Below are 12026 nucleotides of genomic sequence, written 5' to 3'. Positions count from 1 at the left end.
TCTGCTTTTCTGCTCGTGTGACATTATTAGCACTGTGACCCTTGCAGTGTACAGACCCTTCACTGCATCCTGTGTGGTTAGTTTTCTGTGTTGCATACTTTTGGCCCAGACATATTCCAGATGATCTAACCTATACAAGATTAAACATAGGTGCGCAATTAGTAGTTTTAATAACAATGTTCCTGCTTTTCTTTGCTTGTATAGAGTATATATTCTGTCACAGAGCCCTTGTATCAAGAAGGGATGCCGAGACCTGGGATGTTCACAATTCTATTTAGGCAAACAATGATTTCAAAAGGTGCCAACCAAAATATAAAGGATATCGTTCCAAAATATCAGGATGTTTATTCACCTGTACTTATCTAGGCCTCTCTTCCACCAGGGTGCCCCCACAATGTCCTTCCTTGGTATCCTTGTCTCTCCGATCCTCAAGGCCTCTCGAATGTTAATCACAGTCCTTGGAGTTTAAAAAAAGGTTCTGTCGCCTACTTTAACTCTCCTGGATGTTGCGAGCTACAGGGTTTCCTGTACCCTTCTTCAGGCGATAGACTAGCAGCAGGCTTTTGAGGAACCCATACTCGAGACTAAATCGGGAGTGTAGCCTTGCCACCAGATGGTCAGCAGGTGTAAAGGGCTGGTGAGATTGTTTCCCTTTAAGCCTAGCCTCACTTGGGGTCCCTTCTGCTTCTTCTGTCTTGCTTCACTGATCATAGTAAATCCTTCCTGGCCGACACTCATTTCTCTTTCCACCTCATGGTCCTGGTGAGCACTGACCTGAACCCCCGGAACCTGTATGTTCTGACTACACAACTACTCTCCTCCAGAGTCTTGCTTTCACTATCTGTTGTTCCTTCAGCCTTCTCTATACCACCTCAGCTATCACCTCCTCTTTCCCACTACCCCACTTGTTGTTTCCACCTCCTCTGTGTCACCTTAACTTCTGATGTGACCATCTCCCGTGTTTCTGTACCACCTTTACTTCCTGATTTGCCCCTCTAAGTGTCTGAACCATCTCCACCGCCTTATATTAACACCTCGTCTGTACCACCTTCACCACCTCATGTGAGTACTCCCACTTCCTCTGTAATACTTTTACCACTAGATGTGTCCACCGCCTTCATCCCACCAGATGGTAACATCTCTTCCTGTCTGCATAGTCTTACTACCGTCTCCTGGTTACCACCCTCCTCTCTTGGTTTTGCCACCACCTCCTCTTTCAATGTCAGTTCTCCCCAAAATCATCCTCACTACCACAGTCACCTCTCCACAATCCCATTCTGTCTCTCCAGCCTCTGCTTTCTCCAACTCTTCAATCTGAAGCCACTGCTGAACTCAAGCCTCCTGCTCCTTCATCCCACACTGGCTGACTGAAATCTGTGTGTTTTATGGTGCTGTTGTCCCCTTCTTTTGGATCTCAGGAGGTCGCTGCAACTGTCTGGTAATTGAGCAGGGGTAATATCGGTTGCTGCTCTCAAGGGGCACCTGACCTCACTAAGGGCCTAGGAGGCTGGACCACGCCTTCAGCTGGCCTTGTCTGCCATCTTATAATAGTCTTACCTCCTTGCTAGTCTGTAGGGCTGCCTGTTCAGGGCCAATTTCCCCCAGCAGATAATTGGCAATCTGTAAAGCCTTTTCTGGAAATTAGCCACCTAAATAGTAATTGCGTATTTGGGTTGGATTGGCAACATTCTTTATTTGGTTAGGGAACACACTGTTGGAAGTCTTAACTTCAGATTGCATTTAGTGAAATCCATGGTTGGAAAACTCCAACATTGCAACTTTGCAGCAAGCATCTCTCTCTGGCACTCGCATGCGGAGAATCCCACACTCCAGAGAATGTGAACTTGTAACTGTATCAAGCCAAGGATAGGACTATCATAGTATCAAGACAACTGTTCCTACTAGCATGTGACTGAAATTGACTCCGGACAAAGCAAGGGAAGTTTTCTTTTCCAGCATTCTGGGTCGTCCTAGCAACGGCTTCTTGCACTCCCATGTGGGAGGAGGGTGTATTGAAACTGGTGCTCTGTCTCCTTTCATGTTGCACAAACCAAGGGCAGATGACCAATGGCGCCTTCCATATCACCCCCTGTTCTAGCTCAGGGAGGCACCCCTTGGGTGTGCAGATTTAGAGAGGGAACTTGTTACAGTATTAATTAATTACAAAGATGGGACGGAGGGATTGTGTGTTATACCAACCAAGGGAATTGATGTCTGGTACTCCATACTTAACTGCAGGTCTCTTTTCTCTGGCTCACTAACCTTTAAAATGTATTCTTTGCCACTTTATGTTGCAGCATGTGTTCTCCGTTACACACTTAGGACACATGCTCCTTACTCCTTGAATATATTAATTATCTAACATTACATACTCAGTAATGGACTGTATGATCCTAGAGCATACCTTTTGCGCTATTTTAAGTAATGTATTATCTAATGAATACTATTTTTCCACTGATTTCATATCTAATTACCTAACAAGCGGAAGACTAGCTCTCACTACAACTCTGCACGAACTCTAACTTCAGGTCAATTTCACCCCTTATTCTTTACATGTCTGTGCTACATAAAGTGAACTGAGGCTTGCGATCTCAATTCCCTTTTCCACAAGCCCATGTAATATATTCGGGGGTAGCCACCTGTATTTTGAAGTATGATATAATGTGCCATACTTCCCGTCCCCTTTCCTCCATTCTTGTGGGTGTCCCTGTTAGGGAGAATTCTCAAAAATGTGCTAATTCCCCCCACCTTAGAGACCCGCAGCTACTTTGCTGGATTTTGAGGATTTGATTTTTTTATGTTGAGAGAGTGTGACCCTTTTTCCCACTCATGTGTTTTGAAATGTGTTTTACTCTTGTGTTCTCTTTGGTTATGGAGTTTTAGACAACTCCATAGGCATCATCTTTTCATGCGTGTCACACAGCACCGTCAGTGCAGTGGCACTGGTAAACCTTTTCAGGCTCTCCCAAGGTTTAAATACCTTCTGTGGGATAAACTACTGTTTCCCAGAGTAAGTAAAGTGAAATTGACTTTACTAGTCTTTTTAAATTCCTAGACCCAGCACACCCTATCTTACAATAGTGCTGGAGGAGTTACTTAGTATCCCCTGTGTCTAAATACTCATGTAGCAGTCAAATGCTTTCCTATCGGAATGGCTGGTGGCAGTGGTTTTACAACAAACTACCATGATTTTTCTCGACAGCGAACACCTGTAGCGTTAAATCGTGGGAGCCATGTTTGTTTTTCAAGATGGCGTCTGAGCCCCCTCTGTAAAAACAGGTCCTGGTGTTATTTTTTTCCATTTCTTTGTGGAAAGGTCCTTCTAGAGTTTTGCTCTGCGTGCTAAACCAGGTTTGGTCCCTTTGTTCGTTCGCATTTGCTGGGCTTCAGGACTGAAGACCGCCTCTGGCGCCCGAGTTTCTGGGCTGGGCAGGAAGTGAGAGAGATGCCCGAAACTCCATGTGCTTAGTCTCCTAGGAAACCCAAATGCACTCTGGCGTGATTGGCTGGCTGACTGTCCGGCAAGGACAGCCACCCTGCTGGGTGAGTGGCAGCTAGGCTGGAATGAATGGGAGGAAACTGGATAAAAGGGAAGTCTCTTGGAAGGCCGAGTCGACCACTTGAATGAAAGAACTGAAGACAAGCTTGAAGAGGACGGCTGCTGCAACTCCTGGACCGTTGGTTTGCCCTGTGAAGCCCTGCTGCAGGTCCGAATCGCTAAATTCATCTCAACGGAAGTCCTGCAAGGACGACTTCTCCCTTTGAGTTGGTGGGACCAAGCAACTCGACCCGTAAACCACCTGGATACCATTCTCTGAGGTGGTTGTAATTTCCTCAGAGTGTTTGTGTGGTATACTACAGCTATGCCAAGTATCTGCTTTTTCGACAAGTCCCCGTGCAGTTGAGGAGTCCCCCGACGTCCTCCCTCTTGTCCCCACGACTGAGGCTCAGGAACTGCGAGATCTGCAGGAACTGCCAGGAACAGAAGTTTTCAGCTGCATCTTTTTCTTCATTTGCAAGGTACTGTGAAACGAGACTGAGAGTATTTACCTCTAGCAGTGAAAGTGCTTGAAACTTTTGCTACTAGCAGGCCTAATCAGCTTGTGACCCAACGTGTAATTCTTCTGCTTACAAACTACTTCTATGAACTTCTACGGAGACTTTACCGTTTACTTGCCAGAACCGTTTTTACCTATACAAGACTTTAGCCCATTGACTTTGGCTTAGCCTATTGAATTGAATTGACTCTTCTGGTGAACTCAAAGTAGCTGCATTATCTAAGAAATTGTAATTCTTTTATGTTCTGAACCCATTCCTTTTTGCTCCTCCTTCAAAGTAGCTTGAATGCCTCAGAAACCTAACGAGTATAGTATTGAAGTGTACTGATGTATGATATTTAACTGCCTCCTTCTAGTGAATGTTTTATAACCGACTGTTGAATACATTAATACGTGTTTAACCAAGAAACCTTGAGTGTAAGAGTTTATTTTAATACCTGTGATTGTAGACCTCTGTGTAACATCCTTACAGCTCACATTCCCTCTTGAGATAAGCCTGGCTGCTCAGCTCGGCTACCAAAAACTGTGTAGTAGAGACTTCTACCAAAGGTTGTTTTTGCTTACACTTGTAGTCATAGTTGTGTGTAGTGGTCCTAAAGGGTACGGCATACAAACTCTGCCTAACTGTCCCCCGGTACTGAAAACTTTGGCAGCGAAAAATTGAGCATCCCCTTTAAATTTAGTATAGTGCGTGGGAACGCTCTGCCGAGGACCTGCCCTCTGGTGCCTCCCCTCAGTCCCTACTTCTACATCCCATCCCCTTTCCTCCATACTGTATGGGCGTCCCTCACTAGGGACGGGAGACGTAACCTTTTTCACCAGAAAAATCATCTTACCTCTAGATGTGCGTGGGGGCATGGGCCTGTGAGCAGGCGCTCCCCTAACTCCACCCACCGGCACCACTCCTCAGTCCTCTTTTCAGCCTCGACGGGAACAGGCCGCTTTCACCCGTGCTCCTGGGTTATTCCTCTGGCCTTGTTATTCCATGCGCTCTTCCCCGGAGAAGTATTCTTTTTCTTTTTCTCTTCCATTGTTAGGTACTGCTCTGTCCTCTGGTGCCACGCTCCTCCCCAGCGTGTGTCGACGGCAGGTTTCAGCAGGCAGCCAGCCTGCAAGGGCCCCTTCCCAACGTCTGACCCTCACGCACTCTTCCTCCAGTGCCTTGGCCCAGACCACGGCTAGGACGACTGTACCACGTGCAACGCCTTGACTCCGCACATGCTGAAGAATCGGCTAGCAAGGTGGCGGGAGCTCTTTGAAAGATAGCCTCCAGAGGACCTTCAAGCATATGTGAGAAGGAAGACCAGGCCCAAGGTAGGTACACTGTACTCCTCGACACCCCACAAGGACAACTCCTTCCCAGGGAAACGCCCAAGCGGGAGGGACCTTTCAGGTTCTAAAACCAGCAGGAATACCGAGGCTGCCTCAGCGACCGGCCCAGGGGTCACAAGATCCCACCAGTGATGCCGCTGATGGCCCGCAAGGCTCTATTACCGGGTTCCAAACCGAGGGGCTCTGCCCTAGTACCGGACCCATATCTGAGGGGGTGCCTGTACGCAGCACTACCAGCACAATGGCTGATGGCACACTGCCTACCAGCTTCGACCTGAGGTGCAGGGAAGGTCGCAATCACCACTGCTCAACAAGCCAGACCCAACTAAACAAGCACCACGGCTCAGGCACGTGGCGAGGAGCAAGACAAAATGGCTGCCGGACCAGTCAAAATGGCGGCTCACCCGATGCCCTTCCTCTTCGAAGATCGGTCAGGGGAGCGCGCTTCCAGGTGGGATTGGACAGCACCTGTCACCCGGTCCAGGTCCTATCCCGCTGCTTTGTTGGGAAGGTACCTATCCCCATACTTGGTGAGACAGGGCACGCCCAGACCACTGCAGACTCGGGGCCCGACCACTCTGCCCACAGGTGCTCCTATGTGATTAGGCACAGCCTTGTAGTGTTAGGACAGGTTCTTCGAGAAGTTCCTGCCCTCATGAGATTACCACAGATGGGTACCATCCTCAGGAACGTAATCAGGGACATGCTCCCTCCGGTATAGCCACAAGCACCCACTGCGGTTGCACCTCTAGCTCGGCCCCTGGCTCCCATGCCCGTTCCAATCACGGCAGCTCCGGCTCAGCCCCCTCAGCAGCCTCCAGCACTGATAATCACCACGCCACAGCTGCCTGTGGCCAGCACTCTTCCTGCTTCCACAGATCCGCAGGGCTTAACAGTGGACACAGACAAGGAAGAAGACCCGGATACCCTATCGTCAGCCAATGCATTTCAGGCGAGGCCGGCGGGACTGGCCGAGTAACCCGCAGCCACAGGTGGAACAACCCAAGTCGGGGGTCCTGGCTTAGGTACTTGCTTTATGTCCTACTAGAACTGGAATTCCACTTCAAAAGGATGTTTAAGCCTTAGCCACAAAAGGATAGGTCAAGCCACACTCTACCCATCCTACCAACAAGCATCTCAACGCTATGTACAGACAAACGGAAGGGGATTCCCTCCTATTGTTGCCGCACCCCTAACCGCATTCCTCAGTGATAGCGACAGCATCACTAGATTCCAAGACCGTCTTCCTCAGCACCTTTGGCCTCTGCCCCCCTGGGCAAGGAGGAAAATCTCTTGGAAGCGTTTAGAAAGAAAATGTACTCAAGCGCTACTCTCCACCAGCATCAGGCCAACGCTGACGCCTTGTTGGCGGCTGTCAGTCAGAAACTGTGGCAGGAAATTGCAGACTTCCTTCCAGAGCTCCCCACCCACAGCCAGCCACTGTTCATGGCTGGGTTGGCAGAGGCCGAAAAATCGTGGGCCAGGATATAATGGAAGGCACTGTGGCCCACATTGATGCATCAAGCCGAGCCATCTGCATTGCCACAGACATGAGAAGGATGGCCTGGCTCAAAGCGACAAAATTCAACCCTGACGTGCAGGAGTGCAAACTCCACCTGCCCTTCGAGGGGGGCAACCTATTCCATTCGACGAAGGATGAGGAACTTGATAAGAAAGAATAGCTCCCAGTCAGCAAAATCTTTATTCTAACTAAGTCCACACACAAGACCTACAGCTAAAAACACCAGCGCTTGGATAAAGGTTGGGCATTCAGAGGCTTCCAGGAGAGACCCTCCATACAACCGGACAGATCCCCTAGCCAGCACTGATGCAAGCAACACAAGGCAGCTAACAAAGGCTTTTTCCAGTCCTCAGCCTCAGAGGGTGAACAAAGTTGTGACAGGTCCATCTTGATCCACGAGTCTCCGGGGGGACTGGGGGGGTCGTTTGGTGGGCAGGCTGGTCCTTCACGTACACTGCTGGCGGCCATAGCCCATGGATCCTCTCAGTGGTATCCACGGGCTTCCAATTCCTCCTCCTCCTCCTCCTTCCTCCCCTCCACTCCCGCAGATTGGTACAGCAACTCTGTTGGCGGAAATCTGCTTGCTTGCAGCGCGCCAGGCAGTGGAGGAAGTCCCAGCCTCTCAGCAGGGCGAGGGCTTCTACTCACAAATTTCTGCCATACATACAAAGAACCAGGCTGGCCTGAGAGTTGTGTTGGACCTTTCTTCTTTGAACCATTTCCTTCCCCTCCAAAAGTTCATGATGGTTACCCCAGCCTTCATTGCAGAGACCTTGTTTGTGGGAGACTGGATGTGCTCCCGGGATCTGAAGGATGCCTATCTACATATCCTAATCTGGGAACCCCATTGGTCCTTCCTGAGGTTCAGGATCATGGGTTTTCACTTTCAATACAGGGTTCTACCCTTTGGACTCAATTTGGCCCCCAGGGTCTTTACAAGACTAATGAACGCAAAAGCAGCCCTGCTCAGGGCCATCACATTTATCCATACCGACACAAGGACTGAGAGGATCTTTCCCTCAGCACACATGATCACAGCCATCAAGAGGGCCACTGGACATTTTCTCAGCAGAACCATGACCTCGCATGGTGGTACCAACACCTGTTGGGAGTCGTGGCGGCATGTGTCCTCGCAGTGCCACATACGAGGCTCACAATGAGGGTCCTGCAGCTGCACTACTCAGCCTCCTGGAATCAGGAAAAGGGTTCTCGGTGGAGCAAGTCAGCATACCACAACACCTTCAGCAGGATCTAGTCTGGTGGGGTACAGACACCAACCTGCGGATAGGCATGCCCTTCCGGCAGCCGGCACCTCAGGTCACAGTTACCACATGCTCGTCCCTAGAGGGATTATGGTGGGCTACCCTGGATAGCCACAGCGTCCATGGAGTATGGTCACGTCGGGAGAAGCTGGATCACATCAACTGGCTCGAGATGATGGCTATCTTGCTTGCCCTCAAAGCCTTCTTCCCCATGATCACCGGCAAATGTATTCTCATTCAGACCAACAACTCCACCTGGATGTATTACATCAACAAGCAGGGCAGCACGAGGTCTCCTCCCCTCTGCAGACTGTCGATCGACATTTGGGAGTGGGCCCTGGCAAACAACATGCGCCTGTCAGCAATCCACCTCCCCGGGGAGTCTAACCTGGAGGCGGACAAGCTCAGGAGGCTGGGATCGGACAACTACGAATGGCAGTTGAACGAGGAGGTCCTTCGGGGGATCTTCGCCAGGTGGGGTCACCTGCAGGTGAACCTCTTCACCACTTGTGCCAACAGGAGATGCCCCCCAGTTCGCCTCATGGCTGGGGTGAGGCAGGGGCTTGTTAGGTGATGTGCTGCAGATCCTGTGGAACAACATGAACACATACACTTTCCCCCCCCATTCCCTTGGTGCACACAGAGTTCTCTGCAGGGTCAGTGAGTCACAGATCATCCAGCACATCCCGATAGCGCCATGGTGGCCAGTGAGACCTTGGTTCTCAGAACTTCTCAGCCTATCGGATCAGCCCCCGGTTCACCTTCCGTTGGGCCCAACCCACTTACTCCCCTGGCAAAGGGGCAGGGTTGTGCACCCCACTCTGCAGAGGTTAGCCGTCACAGCCTGGTTCCTGAACAGGTTACCCTGAAGCATCGCCACCTGTCCCAGGCTAACCTGGCCATCATACAGGGGGCCATGAGCGACGCTACCAAGAGCCAGTACAAAAGCAAGTGGACAGGTTCTGTCACTGGGCAGAATCAAAGGAAATTGATCCATTGACTTGCTCGTTGGACGACATTCTATCCTTCTCAGCATACCTCGCCCACACAGGGATGCAGGTAGACACATGTTGCACATATCTGTCGGCTATTGGGGCCTACAAGAACTCGAGCGAGGAGGTCGTTCATCCTCAAACCCGGTGGTTAAAAGGCACTTAGCGGGTCTGACCAGACTGTATCCACCAATCAAAACACCAGTCTGGGACCTTAATGTGGCCCTGGGTGCCTTTGCGCATAAACCATTTGAGCCCATGGCATCCGTGGACATCAGGCTAGTTACCATCAAGACGGCCCTGTAGTGGGCCTTACATCGGCATGCTGACTCAGTGAAATCCAGGCCCTGGTTGCATCAGAGCTAAATCCTACATTTCACAGGGACAAGGTGGTGCCTAGAACGCACCCTGCATTTCTTCCGAAGTTGTCTCCTCTTTTCACCTGAACGAGGAGCTTCTTCACAGACCCTTACAATGAGGCCCAGAAGGTATTGTACTGCCTGGATGTCGGGCGTGCCCTAAGATTTTACCGGGACAAAACCAAGAGCTTTTGTAAATCGGACACTCTATTCACTTTTGGGGGATCAAAACCATGGTATCAGGCCTCCAAGGGTTCCATAGCAAGGTGGATGTTTATGGCCATCAAGGAGGCGTGCGAGGGGCAGCACAGACCCTTTCGAGCAAACCTGCATGCTCACACCATCAGATTCAAGGCCACGGCAGTAGCTTTCCAAAGATACGTCCCGTGGCAGACTATCAGCAAGGTGGCAACATGGGCTACCCCTTTGTCCTTCTGCAAGCACTATAGCCTGATGCTAGGTCGAACACAGCATTTGGCGAGGCAGTGTTGAAGAACTTGTTTTTTTTAAGAGGGGGCAACTCTCCACCCAGGGCTACATTCAGTTGTAATCGCCCATACAGTATGTAAGAAAGGGACGGGACGTAGGAGTAATTATAAGTTGCTCACCGTAGTGGCTAACATACTCCTAGTCCATAGTCCCCTTTCCTCGATATGTCCCAACTTCCTCCCCCCGAACAGAACTGGTGTCATTAGGCAATGTTATTATTGTCGATGAGTCAAAGGGCAATGAGGAGTGGCGCCAGTGGGAATCGGGGGAGCGCATGCTCCCAGGGCTGCACCCCACACGCATCTCAATTTAAAGGGGAAGGTCATTTTTCTGGTGAAAAGGGTTCCGTCTTCCGTCCCTATCGAGGGACGCCCATACAGTAATGAGGAATGGGGACTATGGACTAGGAGTACTTTAGTCACTAGGGTGAGTAACCCTTGTTTTCCGCACGGACGGAGTCGGGCCTGCAGCCAGTGCAGAGACCTTTGTAACTGTCTGTTTGCTCCCCTTCCTTGTTTTTCAATCTTGATTAACCTCCCTTCAGTGCCTCCCCTCCCCAGGCACATTTCGGCTGCAGGAAGATTCACGAGTTGTGCTTTGTGCGACCTCTCCTTCCCGGCCTTGGACCCTCATGCACTCTGTCTTGAGTGCCTGGGGCCCGACCACCGCTGAGACAAGTGCGAGGCTTGCAGCGCTCTGTCACAGGGCATTGAACAATCGTTTGTTGCGTTGAAGGGAGATCTTCCACATTTCTCCTCTGGCGCACCTCAGGGACTTTGTCTCCAGGACTCAATGGCCCTACTGGGCTGTCCGGAGAAGGACGATTAAGTTTGTTCTCTTCGACCCCAACACCATTAATAGGCTCCAAGTGCTGCAAAATGGGGCCATTAGAATAGTGGCTGGATTAACCCGCCGCGATCATGTATTGCAAGCACGGTCTTTGCACTGGCTTCCAGTAGCCTCTCAGATCCCTTTTCGGCTATTGACAATAACCTTGAAAGGCAGTATAGGCTTAATGCCTAATTATCTGCAAGACCTTATCTCTAATAAGAAAACAACCGATCCCTCAGGTCTAGCTCCCAGAACCTAATGACCATACCCAGAAGCAAGACAAAGAAGATGGAAAAGGGAGCCTTTTCTATAGCAGCCCCTAAGACCTGGAACGCTCTTCCTCCAGATCCTTGGGGTCAAGTATTGCTTACAAGCGTCAAGCAAAACTGAAAACCTGGCTATTTACTTAATCCTTTTTTTTTTGTTGTTGAATGTTGTCTCGTAATGTTTGCGCCCTAACGCCTATGGGTTCATGGCTGTGCTATATAAATGCTGTAAAGTAAGGTATTTTCAAGTGCCTCCTCCAAGAGTCAGTCCTTGGCTAGATCCAGCAGGACTACCGGCACAGCCGCAGAGCACACATAGCCTACCAGAGCCCGCTCTGAGGTTGAGTCCAGGAATTTTGACTACCATCCAGCCATCTGAGGGCCCGGTGCCTTCTGGAGTGAACTCTTGAGGTTGACGCTTCTGCTTTGGGTGCAAGGCCCAAGCTTTTTCTCATCATGTCTGAGCCCTCTCATGGCTTGTGACCTTCCCGCCCAGAGCGTTGCACAAGATTCCAAGATGGCAGATAGGCATGTGGGTATCAGTTAATATTATCCCCACCAATATCGCCATATATATGGTCGTGGGGTAAGGCCATAGGCGATATTATTAGTGGGGATAATTTATGGGGTTATTGGGACCGGAGGTGGCAGGGTTGTCCGCCGCTCAATAAAAAAAATGATGGGGGATTGCAGGGGTGTCCCCCGCAGGTTCCATGGCTTAATATTGCCGCAAAAATATGGTGATATTTTTGTGGGGATATTAACACATGGAACCGGCGCGTGGCCGTGCCTGCTAGTCCGGGGGCCATTTTGGATGCGACGCAGGGCCCTCCCGTGCTGTCGCCCATTGAATGGGCGCTGCAAGAAGGTCCCAGTCCCTTTCCCTCTGGAAGCAGGGCAGACTCTATCGTACAG

At 50.3% G+C, this 12026-nt stretch overlaps 1 protein-coding gene across 3 annotated transcripts in view; it reads left to right on the top strand.

The window, feature by feature from the left end:
• The window catches only part of KIF20B (kinesin family member 20B), a 2369321-nt gene that overhangs the window by 2196375 nt on the left and 160920 nt on the right, over positions 1-12026 (top strand). The gene's annotated exons all lie outside the window — the stretch shown is intronic.

The sequence above is a fragment of the Ambystoma mexicanum genome, chromosome 8 (genome assembly GCF_040938575.1).
Source record: "Ambystoma mexicanum isolate Mex_15411 chromosome 8, UKY_AmexF1_1, whole genome shotgun sequence".
Classification (NCBI taxonomy): Eukaryota; Metazoa; Chordata; class Amphibia; order Caudata; family Ambystomatidae; genus Ambystoma; species Ambystoma mexicanum.
The sequence above is the reverse complement of the archived record's forward strand: the minus strand, read 5'-3'. Positions and strand labels throughout refer to the sequence as shown.